At 42.1% G+C, this 17,618-nt stretch overlaps 1 protein-coding gene across 2 annotated transcripts in view; it reads right to left on the bottom strand.

The window, feature by feature from the left end:
• Positions 1 to 17,618, bottom strand: part of NBAS (NBAS subunit of NRZ tethering complex) — a 760,680-nt gene that overhangs the window by 379,922 nt on the left and 363,140 nt on the right. The window lies entirely within an intron of this gene.

Genomic DNA, 17,618 nt, shown 5'->3' with positions numbered 1-17,618 from the left:
CAATCAGCTGCTGATCGGCTGCAGATGTCATGCAAGGTGAAGAAAGGAATAAGTGTACGACGGTAAGAGGGGGAAGGGAGCCCAAAACCTAGGGAAAGGGGGAGTGGAGACCCCAAGGCAGATTTAATGTTACCCTGACTACCCTGTCGTACCTATATAGATTCCACACCTATCGCCGAGCAGGAAACCTAATCCCTGTATGTTCCTAGAGCTAGGCCCTAGGTAGGAGGGGACGGGGTGAACACTAGTCAGGCCCCATTTTAACTAAAGACAATATGGTAAACAAACTAAGGGGATACACTTAGCTTGAGAAGACACCAAAGAGATAATTCCAACTATCCTCTAAGGGAAGTCCAAGAAGAATCTAGCCGACTACTAGTACTCCAGGCATAGACAGTGGAACATAGAACTATCACCGGCGACTCTCTGGAGACAAAGTTTTTAACTACGAAGCAAGGGTGTGTCAATTAGCAGCAGAAGGTGGAGGTTGCTGCTGGGTCCTAAAAAAAGAAGGATATCACTACACTACAGAGATGAGAGGATCAAGAAGGTGTCTGCAATGCCAAGCACAGTGACCTTCTGCAGCCGGATCCAGAGCGACTGTCTGTTATACTTGACACACAAATGACAGCAGCCTTTCAGTTTTCAAAGGTTATGTGATCACCGGGAGAGAGAGTGCTAACAACAAAGGAGCTGTGCTGATCTGGGAGGAAAGAATATGTTTTTTTTTTTTTTTTTGGGGGGGGGGGGGTTATTGGGTTGACAACTCAGCTTAAAAAACGTATATGTCGTAGTCATGTGGTTAGCGCGCCTTATCCCTTTCTACGTGACCAAAAGCCATGCTATGTCCCACACTATACAAACACTGCCAGGAGACAACACATGTGTAAAAAGGGTGCCAGGCCCCATAGATTTCCACCCAAGGCCTCCATAAACATGCAAGCTCAGCTGGCCATGCATGTTTTGTTCAATATGGAGTCGGGAATAAGCTGCTGCCAGACACCTCTGAAAACAACAACTTCTGTGGCAAAAAAAATAAAAAATAAGGGTGGGGCATAATGAAATCTAGGTGTGTGGTCCTTGTTCCCCAAATTAAATTAAATGCAAAAATGATTTTCCTACCAACGAGCAAAGGAGAAAAGCCATATATACCCTACACCTTCAGCCTCTCTATTTTTCTAATATGGTAGTTAAGGGTCCATTACATGCCCCTCCCCCTCCCTTCTATAAGACCCACTATATGGCATGAACTCATTAAGTACTAGTAATGTGGCAATGTGCACCGATATAATACCGCTACGCTGCCATCATTTGGCCTATGGATGAATCTGGTTGTAATTATTTCCTAAATTCGATACATTGTGATCTCGGTGATAAGATTTGGAAAAGCATCAAGTGGCTCCAGCGCTTCACGCAGTTTACCGAACTGATCATCTTGTGAAGAATTAAGCTTTAATGATTAATACGGCTGAGTAATATGCTCCTGGCTGTGCAATCTCTCCCGCACCCAGCGCTTCTGTCATTAATACATCTATTGTTCTCATCCGAACAGCGGAGATCTGAAGGAGACATTACAAAATAAACAGCTTCCGCCGACATAAATTGCTCTAATTGCTTTACAATTCTGATAGAACATGAAAAAATGCAATAAAAAACTATTGGTTTAATAATCCTCATTTTATTAAACCCCTTTTCATTTTCATTCATAATAGAAAACACCCGGAGAGGTTTTTATCCATAAATTCGGAATTCTCTTCCATTATTCAGATAACGTGTTCACGGGAAAATTTGCACAGCGCAGATAACAATTATCAGAGATCAGTTCAAATTAGTCAAAATCTGATCTTTCTGGTTGGTTAAAAGTTGTTTTCTATGCCATAAATACATCAAGGACTTCGCATAGTCGAAAAAAAAAAAAAAGACTTTAAGGCTTAAGATCACCAAGCACAATGCTAAGAGTCGGAAAAAGTGATATACAGCACATTCCGCATTGGATTCTGGCTGTTTGATGCAAATACTTTTATGCTCAAAAATGACAAAAGTATTCTCGGAGTATTCATTTGTAAATTTGCCTGAAGAAGGAGCCCCTGTGGTCTGAAAGTATGTAGATAGATAGATAGATAGATAGATAGATAGATAGATAGATAGATAGATAGATAGATAGATATATTTTTTTTTTTTTCCCCTGGTTAGCCAATAAAGGTATCACTCCGATAATACTTTGTCATTTTTGGGCATAACAAAGTATTTACAATGATTTTTCTGGCTAACTCGGTACCACAATATAATTTTTTAGTGTACACCATCATTCTGGTTGGTTACGTGTTGTTGTTTTCAACGCCATAAATACATCATGGGCTTTGCATTGTTTAAAAAATGTCTTAAAGGCTTAAGATCACCAAGCACAATGCCAAGAATCGGAAAAAGTGATGCACGGCACTTTCCGTATTGGATTCTGCAGAGATGGATTAACTTTCTGACTGATGAATTTGGGTTTCGAGAATGTCAGGAGAATTTTATCTACTAAAGGAAAAAAGTCATGGGTAACGTATGGCATTTACGTATAGATGTCTATCTTCTAAAAGAGGAGTAAACAGCTTTTGTACGGTCTCAGAACATAATCAGCGAGGACACGCACAACAATCATTAGCCTTTTCACAGTCTGCGGAGCTGAGTAGACCGGTCATAAATAAAACATATTTCGGGGAATTAATTTTTAAGGACACTGGCATTCATCTTCAAAATGCCAACGACGGCGTCGAAACATCTAAACAATAATTACACTTGCCATAAAAGTCGAAAAGGAATAAATTGTACATCTGGACATGGGGAGAAAAAAAAAATAGACAAAGCTTCTCTAACAGCCTATTATGTCACTGGCATTGAAGGCCGAGCGCCAGCGTCTAACGGCTCTGCGGATACGATTATGTTTATTGCTACAGCTCAACAAACGCATTTAAATGGTGGTCAATGCCATAAAGCTCAGCGGACTAGGTAAACACTATCCGAAGCAAATAGCGCGCTTAATTTCCTGCTCTTTTTTTTTTCAAAATAGATTATTCTACTGCCCGGATTTTTATCTCTCAAGGTTAAGGTTTGCAAAGCTGTACGGAGAGGCGGCAGAGTGCTCTGCGGCTCAATGCTCTACGGCTCAGTGCTCTGCGGCTCTGCTGCTGCACGATTCATGGCAGTCGGAGCGCTCACGGCTATGGTAAAGCACGGCCCTCTGGGGGGCCACGTTATGGATCGGCTTCATTTCTATAGCTGGCAGCTGTACTTAGAATTCAGTAAAAAATGGGAAATATTCATAAATTTGTATTTTTATACAGGTTGCTTGGCTTGGAATTGCTTTTACAGCAAAGTAAAGCAATGATATATATATATATATACACACACACATACACTTATATCTATATATAATATATATATATATATACACATATACATACACTTATATCTATATATAATATATATATATATATACACATATACATACACTTATATCTATATATTTTATCTATCTATCTATATATATATATATATATATATATATATATATATATACATATATACAGTACAGACCAAAAGTTTGGACACACCTTCTCATTTAAAGATTTTTCTGTATTTTCATGACTATGAAAATTGTACATTCACACTGAAGGCATCAAAACTATGAATTAACACATGTGGAATTATATACTTAACAAAAAAGTGTGAAACAACTGAAAATATGTCTTATATTCTAGGTTCTTCAAAGTAGCCACCTTTTGCTTTGATGACTGCTTTGCACACTCTTGGCATTTTCTTGATGAGCTTCAAGAGGTAGTCACCAGAAATGATCTTCCAACAATCTTGAAGGAGTTCCTAGAGATGCTTAGCACTTGTTGGCCCTTTTGCCTTCACTCTGCAGTCCAGCTCACCCCAAATCATCTCGATTGGGTTCAGGTCTGGTGACTGTGGAGGCCAGGTCATCTGGCGTAGCACCCCATCACTCTCCGTCTTGGTCAAATAGCCCTTACACAGCCTGGAGGTGTGTTTGGGGTCATTGTCCTGTTGAAAAATAATTGATGGTCCAACTTAACGCAAACCGGATGGAATAGCGTGCCGCTGCAAGATGCTGTGGTAGCCATGCTGGTTCAGTATGCCTTCAATTATGAATAAATCCCCAACACTGTCACCAGCAAAGCACCCCCACACCATCACACCACCTCCTCCTCCATGCTTCACGGTGGGAACCAGGCATGTAGAGTCCATCTGTTCACCTTTTCTGCGTCGCAGAAAGACACGGTGCTTGGAACCAAAGATCTCAAATTTGGACTCATCAGACCAAAGCACAGATTTCCACTGGTCTAATGTCCATTCCTTGTGTTCTTTAGCCCAAAGAAGTCTCTTCTGCTTGTTGCCTGTCCTTAGGAGTGGTTTTCTAGCTGCTATTTTACCATGAAGGCCTGCTGCACAAAGTCTCCTCTTAACAGTTGTTGAAGAGATGTGTCTTCTGCTAGAACTGTGTGTGGCATTGACCTGGTCTCTAATCTGAGCTGCTGTTAACCTGCGATTTCTGAGGCTGGTGACTCAGATAAACTTATCCTCAGAAGCAGAGGTGACTCTTGGTCTTCCTTTCCTGGGGCGGTCCTCATGTGAGCCAGTTTCTTTGTAGCGCTTGATGGTTTTTGCAACTGTACTTGGGGACACTTTCAAAGTTTTCCCAATTTTTCAGACTGACTGACCTTCATTTCTTAAAGTAATGATGGCCACTCGTTTTTTCTTTACTTAGCTGCTTTTTTCTTGCCATAATACAAATTCTAACAGTCTATTCAGTAGGACTAACAGCTGCGTATCCACCTGACTTCTGCACAACACAACTGATGGTCCCAACCCCATTTATAAGGCAAGAAATCCCACTTATTAAACCTGACAGGGCACACCTGTGAAGTGAAGACCATTTCCGGTGACTACCTCTTGAAGCTCATCAAGAGAATGTCAAGAGTGTGCAAAACAGTCATCAAAGCAAAAGGTGGCTTCTTTGAAGAACCTAGAATATAAGACATATTTTCAGTTGTTTCACACTTTTTTGTGAAGTATATAATTCCACATGTGTTAATTCATAGTTTTGATGCCTTCAGTGTGAATGTACAATTTTCATAGTCAAGAAAATACAGAAAAATCTTTAAATGAGAAGGTGTGTCCAAACTTTTGGTCTGTACTGTACATAAATATACACACACATATACATCACTTATATCTATATATATATATATATATATATATATATATATATATATATATATATATATATATATCTCTATATATATATATATATATATATATATATATATATATATATATATATATATATATATATATATATATATAATATATCTATCTCAATATTTAATGCTTTGAACAGATAATAATTGCCTGGTGTGCACTTTTACCAGTAAAGCATTTCATTATAAATCCAGATGCAATTTGCATGGATCCGCCATAATGTACCGACTGGTCGTTACCAGCTCATTGATTTACGGACCCATTAACACTGTATGATCCAAGCCAACTGCCGTTCGGTGTGTTATTGACAGCACATCTCCTTTACATGAGCAATGTGCTGCCGAGAATGATGAATAGCAAAGAGCCAGATTCAACATTTGCGGGTTTTTTTCATTTAAAGCCACTTTTTTTATTACCTTGTGGCATACATTAATGTTATTAGCAAAAAAAACTTCAAAATAGCGCACATGGTTCATGAGTTTTGGGCATAATCAAAAATGTGCTTTTTGTCTTTAAAGGGGTTGCTCCCTTTCGAATATAATTCACTCCTTGCTATGTTTTGTTTAAAAAAATAAATAAAAACACACAAAACCTCTATTCTCACCTTCCCTGGGTCCACCAGCAAGTCTCAGCCGTTAGTCCAAGTATGTGGCATCGGCTTTGGTAGACCAGGGAAAGGTGAAGCCAGCATAGATTTTGAGGGACAAATTATTTTTGTAAAGGAACAACCCCTTTAACCTTTTTGTGACAATTTGGCGAAAAAAGTTGAAGGTTCTGCTAAACTGTTCAAAAACGTGCACAGAGATACCTGACGTACATAAAATTACCCAAGAGAGGGTGGACAGAAGTATATTTTGACAAACATTTTGTATGTGCGTGCATCACTCTGTACGTATGAACTGCGTGTATGCATGTATCTGTTTGTATGTCTCTGTATGTATGTGCTCTGTGTATGCATGCATGTCTCTGTATGTATGTGCTCCATGCATTCATGTATCTGTATGTATGTGCTCTGTGTATGCATGCATGTCTCTGTACGTATGTGCTCCATGCATTCATGTATCTGTATGTATGTGCTCTGTGTATGCATGCATGTCTCTGTATGTATGTGCTCCATGCATTCATGTATCTGTATGTTTGTGCTCTGTGTATGCATGTATCTGCTCTTTGTATACATATGTGTGTGTGTATGCCTGGAGTATACATGTGTGTGCTGTATGTATATACATTTGTGTGTAACATACAATACATGGGTCACATACAGTGTGTGTGTTTAGCATCCGCATTTAAATTCCAGCAGACAAGATAAAGTATAAACATCGCTCAAAGAACGAGCAAAATGCTTCTCATTCATCGGGTTATTGGATTGTTTATTCCCATACTGCACCTCTTGTATGTGCCCGACATGGAGCACAGAATCAGTGAGGACCTAGATTGTGCCTGCTTACAATTCATTGCACCAGATAAACCTTTTGCCCTTTCATTGGGTGCTTGCCATGCTGCTTGAATGAGCCAATAATCAGGAAAAAAGGGAAAATTCAGTTTGAAGGAAGAACGGATATTTCTAATATAATGAAAAGTTAGAGAACGCTCCAATGTAATATGAATTCTTTTCTTTTTTAAAGATCTTTGCTGATTTTAAATTAAATCTGTCAGTAGGATCAACCCTCTTAAGTGATCCATAAGAGCATGCAGGTCATAGAAAATTCAATAAAATGACACCTTGATATCTGTGATCTAAAGTCTTATTCCAGAGAAATCCACATTTTCCTAATTTGTAAATGAGTTGTTATGATCTATGGGCCGGACATCGATCTCCCTGAGAATCTGCCTCCGGAGATTATTTTAAATGAAAGGGGGAGTTACTAGTTTGAGACATGTAGATAAGGAGAGAGGACTGTCAGTCATTACAAGTCTCACACTGGTAACTCCCCCTTTCATCTAAAAAAATCTCCGGAGGCAGATTCTCAGGGAGATCTATGTCCGGCCCATAGATCTTAACAGCTCATTTACATATTAAGACAAAATGTGAATTTTTTTGGAATAAGACATCGGATCACAGATATCAAGGTATCATTTTACTCAACTTTCTATGATGTACATTCCCATATAAACGGCTTTGGAGGGTTGATCCTACTGACATGCTGCCCTTTAATAAAAAAACATTATCATGTCCTTCGAAATCATTGATACCTGTACTGTAAGGAGGTGTGCGCCAATGTGTTCACATCACACGGACTGGCTGGTCCCTACATTCAATTACTAAAGGAAGAGATCTTGAAAATAACTACAAAAGTACATTGGGAATTGTTAACATTTTTCATCCAGCAATGAATAACCGCCCTTCTCCGAAACTAAAACGTCCCTTTAACAAGGTGGGAAAACCCTTTAAATTATAGCACCTTTCCTCCAAATCCTGCGGCCACCACAAAAGCCTTTCCACTGTAGTCGTCACGTTGTGTAGTCTTCCAATAATCATTACCGGCAGTCTTCTAGCAACGGTTCAGTGTGGACAGAAACATTTCAGGACGACGGACAGCAGTTCTGTATATTACATGCCACAGTTCACTGAAAGCAGCTTTAATAGGCCGTAATGAAATAAAGGGTAACTTTGCCTTAAAGGGGTTGTACCAAGTATACAAGTTATCCCCTACCACACTTATTATAGTTTCCCTAGAAGATATTCTGATCAGATTTTTCAGTTGGACACGTCACCAATGAATACTTGGGTGCCAGGCCTGGGGCAGAGGAGGCTCGTCAGCCTCACCCCGACGTGAGGTCAGTGCGCTGCTGACCTCATCACAATGCTGCTGCTGCCAGCGCCACAGAGGCAGTGGAGACGGAGGACACCGGTAGGCGCTCAATGAGGAGCTGAAGATTAAATATGCTATCAACAGGCAGTGTGGGAGAAATATGGAAAGGGACAGTTTGGGGGGGATATTATGGAGACAGTTTTGGGGGGGGGGGTATTTTGTAGAGAGGCAGTGTAGAGGGGGATATTATGGACAGAGTCAGTGCGTGGGAAAATTATGGAGACTGGCAGTGTGGAGCAAATATTATGGAGACGGGAAATGTGGAGGGGACATTATGGAGAAGGCCAATGTGGGGGGACATTATGGAGATGGGCAGTTAGGGGGCTATTTTGGGCACAAAGCACAGTGAGGGGTAATTATTTATTCAAGGGCACAGCATGGGAGATATTTTCATTTATGGGGCAGTATAGTGTTCATCTTATTTTTAAGGGCACCGCGTCGGCAGGTGCTGCTGAAGATGGAGAAGAGGGAAGTCTGGTGAGATGAGTTCTGGGCGTGAAATCTCATCATTTTGTCTGTGCTACATGTAGACAAAAGGGATGAGAGTGACTCCAATCAGAAAAGATGTCCTCTATAAGGTACCTGGGTGGAAATGGTTATTTGTGATACTTGCCTGCGTCTTACCAGTACTGTGGTTCCTGTATCTTCGGCAGTGTGATGATGGCAGTTAATAACTCATAGTGCCACTGAAGCAATTATAAGCCCTAATGATTCAGCAGTGGAAGAGCCTTTTGGAGGTGACTTTGGAGGTAATCACTCACCCCTATAGGTCTATTTATTATGAAATGCTTCCTAAATTACTAGAATTAAGGAAAGTAATTGGAAAGACCCGGTCCAAAAAACCACATCAGTATTCCACGCCAGCCGGACTAGAGCACTACAAGTTTCCTACTACCTACCGGAGGTCTCTTCCGATTAGTAGACCCCATAGATGTCATGCAACATCGTGACATGACGTAGTCACATTGGAGGAGGGCCTACGAATCAGAAGAGGTGCCAAGGATGACGTCAGGTAGACATTGCAAATTGTTTTGCTCAACTCTACAAGTTACTTTTCACATCTTATTATAATGTCATGTGTATACAAAGTTTACAAAGCAAGTTGATAATTGTGTGCGTTGCCTAGTTGGACGGTGACAGTTATATATTCTGGTGGAACCGCAGTTCAACCCCATCTTCTAGAAGGCAACACTGCCATCTTCTAGGCAAAGGGGCCACCAAACAATGCACCAGTGCTCGTTGGGCTTCACCAATAATGAGTTCATTACAAGTACTAAACCTTTTATTTTTTTACCAGAACACCTCCAACTAGACGACCTGAATATCCCGAGTGACTTCAGAAATATATATTTTATATTCATCCGAACACCACGGCTTATTGCGGCCGTGAGCAATTACTTCTAAAAACCAATTTCTGCTGCTCTCGGTACGTCTGGCTCCTGCAATCAGCGGAGTGCCTTGTATATATTAAATATTACTTGGATACGGTGGGGTCAGAGGCCGGGTTCTCCTGGTGAGACTGAAATAACTGCATTTAGAGTCTATGAATAAATACCGAGCGTGCCGTCTGGTGTAATGAATGGACGGGGTTATTTATGTTATCCCCCCTGCTTTATGTAACTGATGTGCTGGCATATGATATGCATGGGGGAGATTTGTGATCCTGATTAAATGAGACGTGTCAGTCTGTTATCTCTCCACCCGGTCAACTCCAATCTGATTAACTTACACTGTCGATTATCTCCATCTATATTGGGGACGGATGGATGTCTATTATCCTTCATGGACAGCATATTTAACTGCTTAATATCCCCCTATATAAAGGGATATTCTAACCCTTGAAGAAAAGAAGAAGTGATAAATGTCTGATCTGTGGAACTAGGAGCCACATTCACTGTCCCCCGGCCACGGCAAATAGCAGTAGAGGTGGAATGTAGTGATGTGATCGCATCTACTGTCTGCCGGTGGCGCCTTCCTCCACCATTGTATTGACCGCTATTTATAGCGGTAAAATTGGGACACGTGAGGGGGAGGCAGCTGCATCGTACGGCCCGTGGGTCAGTGTTTTCAGGCCTCCATGTCACACTTTTCCCAGGCCTGCACTACAAGCAGCAGTAGTATTCAAGCTCATCCATCATTGCACAAAAAAAAGTCTCCTCCCCACCGAGCTAACATGTATCATTCTCTATGTATTAACTTGGAAACCTCTTAAAGGTAATCTATCAGCAGGTCTTGAATATTTAATGTGAGAGCATCATGATGTAGAGGCAGAGACCTTGAGTTCAGTGATGTATCACTTATTGAGCTGCAAGTGGTAGTTTCAATAAAATCATTGTTTTATCAGCAGGAGTTAATCACTAGAAGACCAACTGTCTGGTGCCTCCTAGTCAATGGCTGTGTAACCCCGCCCCCAAAACTGATTAGCAGCTTTCTGTCAATGTAAAGAGTACACAGAAAGCAGCCAATCAGAGGTGTGGGCGGGGTTATACACAGCTCAGCATGCAGAGCACTGCTAGATCGGCAGCAGAGGAAACAGTTTTATCAAAACTGCAGCAAGGAGTCTAGTAAGTGATACATCGCTGGAATCGGGGTTTCTGCCCCTACATCATGCTGCCCTCGGATTTCATATTATAAACCTGGTGAAAGATTCCCTTTAAATTTTTGCTTATTCCCACAATCATCTGTAAGCAATGTCTGACCATTATGCAGAAAACGTAGCAAGTTACCATTCAGATTTCACAAAAAAAAAACTGCATTCATATAAATGATGAGCAGGAAAACTGCTGTAAAAGTAGAGATAAATCAGCCGGCGTGCGATCCCACACCGAACATTCACATCCATTTCACTTTCTCTTTGTAGCGGCTTTTATTTTAGGATTAATGTTGTTCTAAGAATATATTTTACTAGAGAAGCGACAGCTCCTTAATCCATGAACCCCTAAAACACATTTATGAGATACCGACTACATTAAAATGTGCAATTAGTACATTTTCTATGTGCAGTTTTAATGAATAAGTACAAAGAGTATGAAAGTTCTTTCTTTTTTTTTTTTTTTTTTACACATACATATATAGTCGACTCGATTGATTTATTCTTTTCTACAATTTACGAGTGCGACGTAATTTCTCGGAAAGAAATATCTTCAGTCAGATTAAGAAAAGCTTTGATGGCTTCAAGTAGAAAGGCAAACGACATTAATGTGTTATTACTTTTTAAGTATTATTCCCGCAAGAACACACAAACAGAGCGATCGCTGCCATCGTACAAAGGGAACACATAGAAGAGAATGATGGCTTTGTTTTGGGGAAAATTGTTTCTACATGTGTAATTTCGTGAGAAAATTAATGGAATGCGGAGATTCGTTTTCGAAACTTGCAACGTTTGGATAAGACTTCTTCCATTTAATGTATCAGTTAAATAATTCATCCTTCGTTCCCCTTAAATATCAATTGTTCAGATGATAGTCGAGCCCGAAGAATTTACAAGCAGGAAATGTGGCAATTATATGAAAGCCACAATAGATGCTCAGCCATGCAGATCCAGGATGGACCAAGTACATGACATTGATACCTGGTTATTGCACAGAAAAGGGAGTCCCCAACTGGAGATCTCCCACCAACACATCCATTCCCTAACAGGGCTCAAGAAAAGAGAACCGGTCACCGGATTCATGCTACCCAAACCAAGGGACCATATAGATTAGACCGGCATTGCCCCTAGCGCTGCTGCACTAGAGCGACAGGTCTCTCCCAAAGCTAGAGACCTCTTAATAACCTAGAGCAGGGGTGGGAAATTCATTTTCCAGACAGGCCACATGAGAGACCGTGACTGTTGGGGAGGCCGAATCAATAGGCTTAAATTAATTCTGCAGAATATTAATATCATATTACCGTAATAATTTTATATTAATATTAATGTTATCACTTAATATTGAGCAGAATTAAGTATGCTGACATTCCCCAATATACCATTTAAGCCCATACACAGAGCCCCTATATATACTAAGAGCCCCCACATAGCCTTCAAAATATAGTATGAACTCCCACTTATTCTCCCATAAACAGTATGAGCCCTCACAAAGCCTCCTATACAGTGTAAGCCCTCATATAGCCTCCTATACACAGTGTAAGACCCCACACAGCCTCCTATATACAGCATGAGCCCCCACATAGCCTCCTATAAACAGTATAGGCCCCTACAGAGCCTCCTACATACAGTATGAGCCCCCACACAGCCTCCTATATACAGTATGAGCCCTCACATAGCCTCCTACATACAGTATATGCCCCCATAGAGCCTCCTACATACAGTATGAGCCCCACATAGCCTCCTGTATACATGTTAACATCCCATACACATGCGGAAAAAAAACAGCATATGCTCACCTTGTTTCCGTTCCCCGGTGCTCAGACTCTGCTCTTTATGGTGCACTGATTCTAAGCCCAGCTGATGAGATGAAATGACGTCGTCACACATGTTGATTGGTGGAAAAAGATGCCAGCGGCCCAGTCTTCCACCAATGTATTCACCACTGTCTACATCCTGAGGATGCAGATAGCGGGCAAGAGCATTGTGTGGTTTGTGAGGCACTGTTTTAGCTCTCCTGCTGTCTTCAGTCCTCGGGACACACTGAAACAGCCAAAGGGCCGGATGTGGCCCGTGGGCCGCAGTTTGCCCAAGTCTGACCTAGAGCATCGCTGGGATCTCTAAAGTATATTTTCTCTGAAATTAAAATATACTGGGCAGCAATTGTACAGCCAGGGTCCAATTCATGAGGAACGCGGCTTGAGCAGCATGAATGAGGTGAAAGGTTCCCCTTAAGTATAAGATTGCTTTCTACTCTTTTTCAGTAGAGAGATGGCTCTGAAAACTTACAAGCAACAGTATGAATCTTGAGTCTCGATATTTAATTATTTTCATAAAATTCTTTGAGGCGGTGTTCACTTTACTACATTTTAAGAAAATATCTTTAAAAAATTCCAATCGGAATATAGACTGTGTACTCAGCTTAAGGCTAGGGATGCAATGTGACCAGATAATCATGATTCCATGTAATTATGGTCCATAGAAAATATACTTTAAAGATCCTCCCAGAATTGCTAAAGGAGATTGACAGGTCTTTCCCGAGTGTATACGAATAGAGAGACCTGTCAATCACCTGGAGCAGTGGAGGGAGAAGCCAGCAGGGAGTGGCACCGGGACTAGTCTAGTCTCCAGCTTTGGTCTTTGGCTGGATCTATAAATTATATTTTCTCTGAAACGTCTGAGAGCATCTCCCAACCCCCGCTACTCCATACACACACAAAGATAGGCCAGTCAGTCAAGGAGATCCAGGAGAGGAGAAGCCACCAAGGGTCGGCTTCAGACTACTCAGCCGAGATGCATAATCCCTGCTTGGCTTTTCGTGGTTTGTTTTCTGTGAAACACCGCAGAGTCTAAGAGTAAAATATGCACAGTTGCAATAAAGGAGCCGGTGTCTGATTTATGGTGTCCAAACCATGGATGACAGGTTCCCTTTAATTACAACCATGTGATTTAACCAGCATCGTGGCTCAGTGGTTACCACTGTCTGTCCAGCCAATAGAAGCATGGCAAACTAACTAAATGTGACAACTTAATTTAATCCATAAAGGAAACGGGTCAACAACCCACAATCTAATGAACTGCATCTCAAATTATGAGGCACTGGCTAAATTTTGGTGGAGGAGACAGATTTCATTGACGGGACCATATGCTGCACAATTCTTAGCATGGCTTCAGCAATATTAAAGGGGTTGGTAATCTCTATGTTCTAATTTCAAGAGCGCATTGCTCACTTGCCTCCCGACATCCTACTTGCCTGATGGCGGTGCGCTCCCCACTGACTTACAATCAGTGGTGTGAGTGCCAGGCTGGCCTGAATGATGAGGAATCACAGGCATCTGATGATCTGGCTAACTTCAGAGCCGCACTTAACAAGCTCTAATGGAGGCTTCTTGATCTTCCATTAAGCGTACGCTAGATTGTTGAAGGTCCCACCATTGACCACAAATGGAACCTTGGTTCCAAATTATCTACAAGATTATGTTATCCAAGATATTATCTTGGTTCCCAGTTAAGGCCCCGTCACACTTAGCGACGCTGCAACGATCCCGACAACGATACGACCTGTCAGGGATCGTTGCTGCGTCGCTATGTGGTCGCTAGTGAGCTGTCAAACAGGCAGGCTCACCAACAATCACGGGAACAGCGACATCGTGGAAAGAATCTTTCCACGATGTCCTGCTCCTGGTTACGAGCCTGCTGAAGCAGGAGCAGGCTGGTAACTATGGTAAACATCGGGTTACTAGGGGCACACGCGCACCTAGTAACCCGTTATTTATCATGGTTACCACTCAGCTACAGTGAGCGGGAGGTTACCGCTCACTTTAGCAGGCTCGTAACCATGATAAACAGTGGGTTGCTAAGTGCGCGTGTGCCCCTAGTAACCCGATGTTTATCATGGTTACCAGCCTGATCGCTGCTCCCGCTGGTCACACACAGCGATATGTGCTGACCAGCGGGAGAGCAACGACCAAAAAATGGTCCAGGACACTTTGCAGCGATCAGCGACCTCACAGCAGGGGCCTGATCGTTGCAAAGTGTCACACATAGCGACATCGCTGGTGAGGTCGCTGTTGCGTCACCAAAACCGTGACACAGCAGCGATCTCGCTATGTGAGACAGGGGCTTTAGCTACAAACTTGTGGCTAGAAGGAGCAGGAATGCAATGGAGATCAGGAATGCGTTCCATCATTTTAGTCAAATCTATGGCTTGCACAGCCGAAAACAGTCAAGCAAAGGACTCTGCAAGTATTGCCAGTCCCATAGATATTTGGTATAGTATGGGGAATACACTCGATAGCTGCCATGTTTTTTTATATCTTCTAGTTGCAATCTCACAACTAAAAGTAAGATCTGATATTCAGTGGGAGGCCCAGTGGTTGGACCTGGACCTACTTAGCATCTAGCGGATAGGTGAAAAATGCTTTAGGCAGCAATACCCATTTAAAGGGATGATCTTCTATACTCTTTCCATATACTCAAACAGTGCAGCTAATGATTGGCGGCAGTGAGCAGAGCGTGGCCCCTGGAATCTTTCTTTATGTGAATTCACAATGAATCTGAAGCATGAGACATCCCTGTACCTGCTGTTCACCTCTGGACTTACAACACAGGATTTATGTACACTCAGGGAACTATTTTCGGTGCTGAGCAATTTTAGCGATTTCCAGCAATTAAATGTCAAGCTCGGCATGCATATTAAAACTGGGGCAAGCAACGTGTGTCATTTCTTAGCGGTTCCTTGGACAAGAGAATTTACATTTTCCGCACAAAAGATCAGTCATGAATTTTTCATTTTCGCAATGACTGACGTTCCTCGAACAAGCAGTCGGCTTTCTACGTTCCAGGCAAACGTCTGGCTGGAAAAACAAGACTGAACTTTATTATAATATCAAAGTAAACGGAGTGCGAGCTGCGAGGGGGAAGACGGCTCGGGGTTTGTTAAGTGGTCGGCGTTCGGATTAATACACTATTGCGTCCAGGCATTCGGATGCTTTGTTTGTCGAAGGAAATTTCAGCCTCTGGTTGATTTGCTGTCAAAGATTGCTATGTTGAAATCTCTTACGACTTTGTTTCGTGCTCTCCCTACATGATTCATCCACGAAAAGACGACAGGTGCAACTCATTGAAAGTCATCGCTGATTGGCATCTGCCGGAGAGAAAGACTCATCATACCTAGCTGTTAAATGTAGAATAAAGGAAGACTGTGCCGGTAAATGTAGAGAAACACTACGAGAGAGAGAGAGCGGCAAGGGTCAGCCTCGTAGTCATCAGCTCTTTGTCTGATGAAACATCTTGACTGCGCCGAATGGAGAAGGAATTCACAAGCTTGGTGGATTAGACTCATTACATGTAAATATCTTCAGTTCGTATACATGCAATCGGGTCTCAGTCATGCTGGATAGAAGGAATTTTACGATGGATTTATTGTATCCCGCATGAAACACTTTGGCCCCGATTCATCAAGACCAGCGATTTATCTGAGGAGTGATGTGCATCTTCGTAACCGTTTCAAAAATCTTACTCCAAGTTTGGGACTGGAGTAAGATTTCTGGCATAACCAATGCCACAGTTCATCATTCAGGATGAGCGCAATTGCTCGTTACTCCAGTTTGTCTAGGGTGCTCTGGAATGTACCAAGTATCGCGGGTGCTCGAGTGACATGTTACGAGTCCCCGCGGCCACATGCTTAGCAGATGTTAGACAGCCACAAAACATGTGGGGATTGTCCGTGATTGTCAGACAATTCCTGCGTGTTTTGTCGCTGTCTAACAGCCGTGAAACATGAGGCCGCAGGGACTAGAACATGTCACTCAAGTACCCGCGATACTTGGAACGTACCTAAGCACCCTAGACAAAAGGAGTAACGAGCACTTGCGCTCATCCCTATTTATCATTAATTAGGTGATATGTTGCATCGCACCCCAGTCCCAAACCAACTGTGGCCATTTTGGCAGAGCTGAGAGAATTTGGCGTGAAAAAGCCAAAAATGTTTGCGAAACTCAGCATTCCACTAAAAATGTACGACTTTTTCAAAAATTTAAGAAATTAAATGAAGTCTACAGGCTGCCCCCTTGCTAAGGCCAGGTTATCATGAGCGTGTTACATGATCCATATAACAACTGTAACGCCTGGTCTGGGGGCAGGTTACCAGACCCAAACTTATAGTCTCGTACGAGTCTATGAGACTAAGTTCAGCAGACTGCGGTCAGCCTGGGTATTGTAGTTTATTTATTGCAGTTGGTATATGGACGTGTCATATGGTTTTGTGAACCAGGCCAAAGGCTCACTTGCATAAGTTATTAAGCAGCTACGGGACAACTGTTGCATACAACATTAAAATGAGTTTTTCACTTTAACAAAAATGAAGTGACAAAGCAGGAAATCACCCTTCCTGGGTTCAATGCTAGTTCTCCGCCAGTGCTCCGGTCTGTATTTTAGCAGCAGTGACGATGCACGCAGCAAAAGACGCTGAGATCAGCAATTGGCTGCAGTGATGAAGTAGGCAGCAAAACACACAAAGCTCAGTGATTGGATGCAGAGCAGATATAAGGGACATGAGATGCTGAGTTAAGGGACTTTGTGACATGCAGAAGTAGTGCTGTTGCTTCAAAAGCATCCAGCAACTGTAACAAATAACACAAGCACAGGAGACAGGAAGTGTTGGGCTTCAGAAGCATCCAGCAACTAGAGGGGTTAACACAGTCACAGGAGACTGGGAGTGTTTTAGCAGAGCCCCAGTTGGATTGTGGGGAACTTGTTATTGTAGTCTGACTGAAGCCAAAGAGAAAGGTGGTGTGTTATCTGGATCTGACAGAAGGCAACTGAACAGGATTCAGATCAGGAGAGAAACTAAACACAGGTCAGATAAACTCCCTGAACTAACAGTGCAGAGTAACAGTGCAGAGTATTATCAGGCAGGAAGATAAGGACTGGAAGGAATTGTGTCACAG

This window comes from Phyllobates terribilis, unplaced genomic scaffold, assembly GCF_046119375.1.
Source record: "Phyllobates terribilis strain yellow unplaced genomic scaffold, ASM4611937v1 Scaffold_3__8_contigs__length_932513732, whole genome shotgun sequence".
In the NCBI taxonomy this organism is placed as follows: Eukaryota; Metazoa; Chordata; class Amphibia; order Anura; family Dendrobatidae; genus Phyllobates; species Phyllobates terribilis.
The sequence above is the reverse complement of the archived record's forward strand: the minus strand, read 5'-3'. Positions and strand labels throughout refer to the sequence as shown.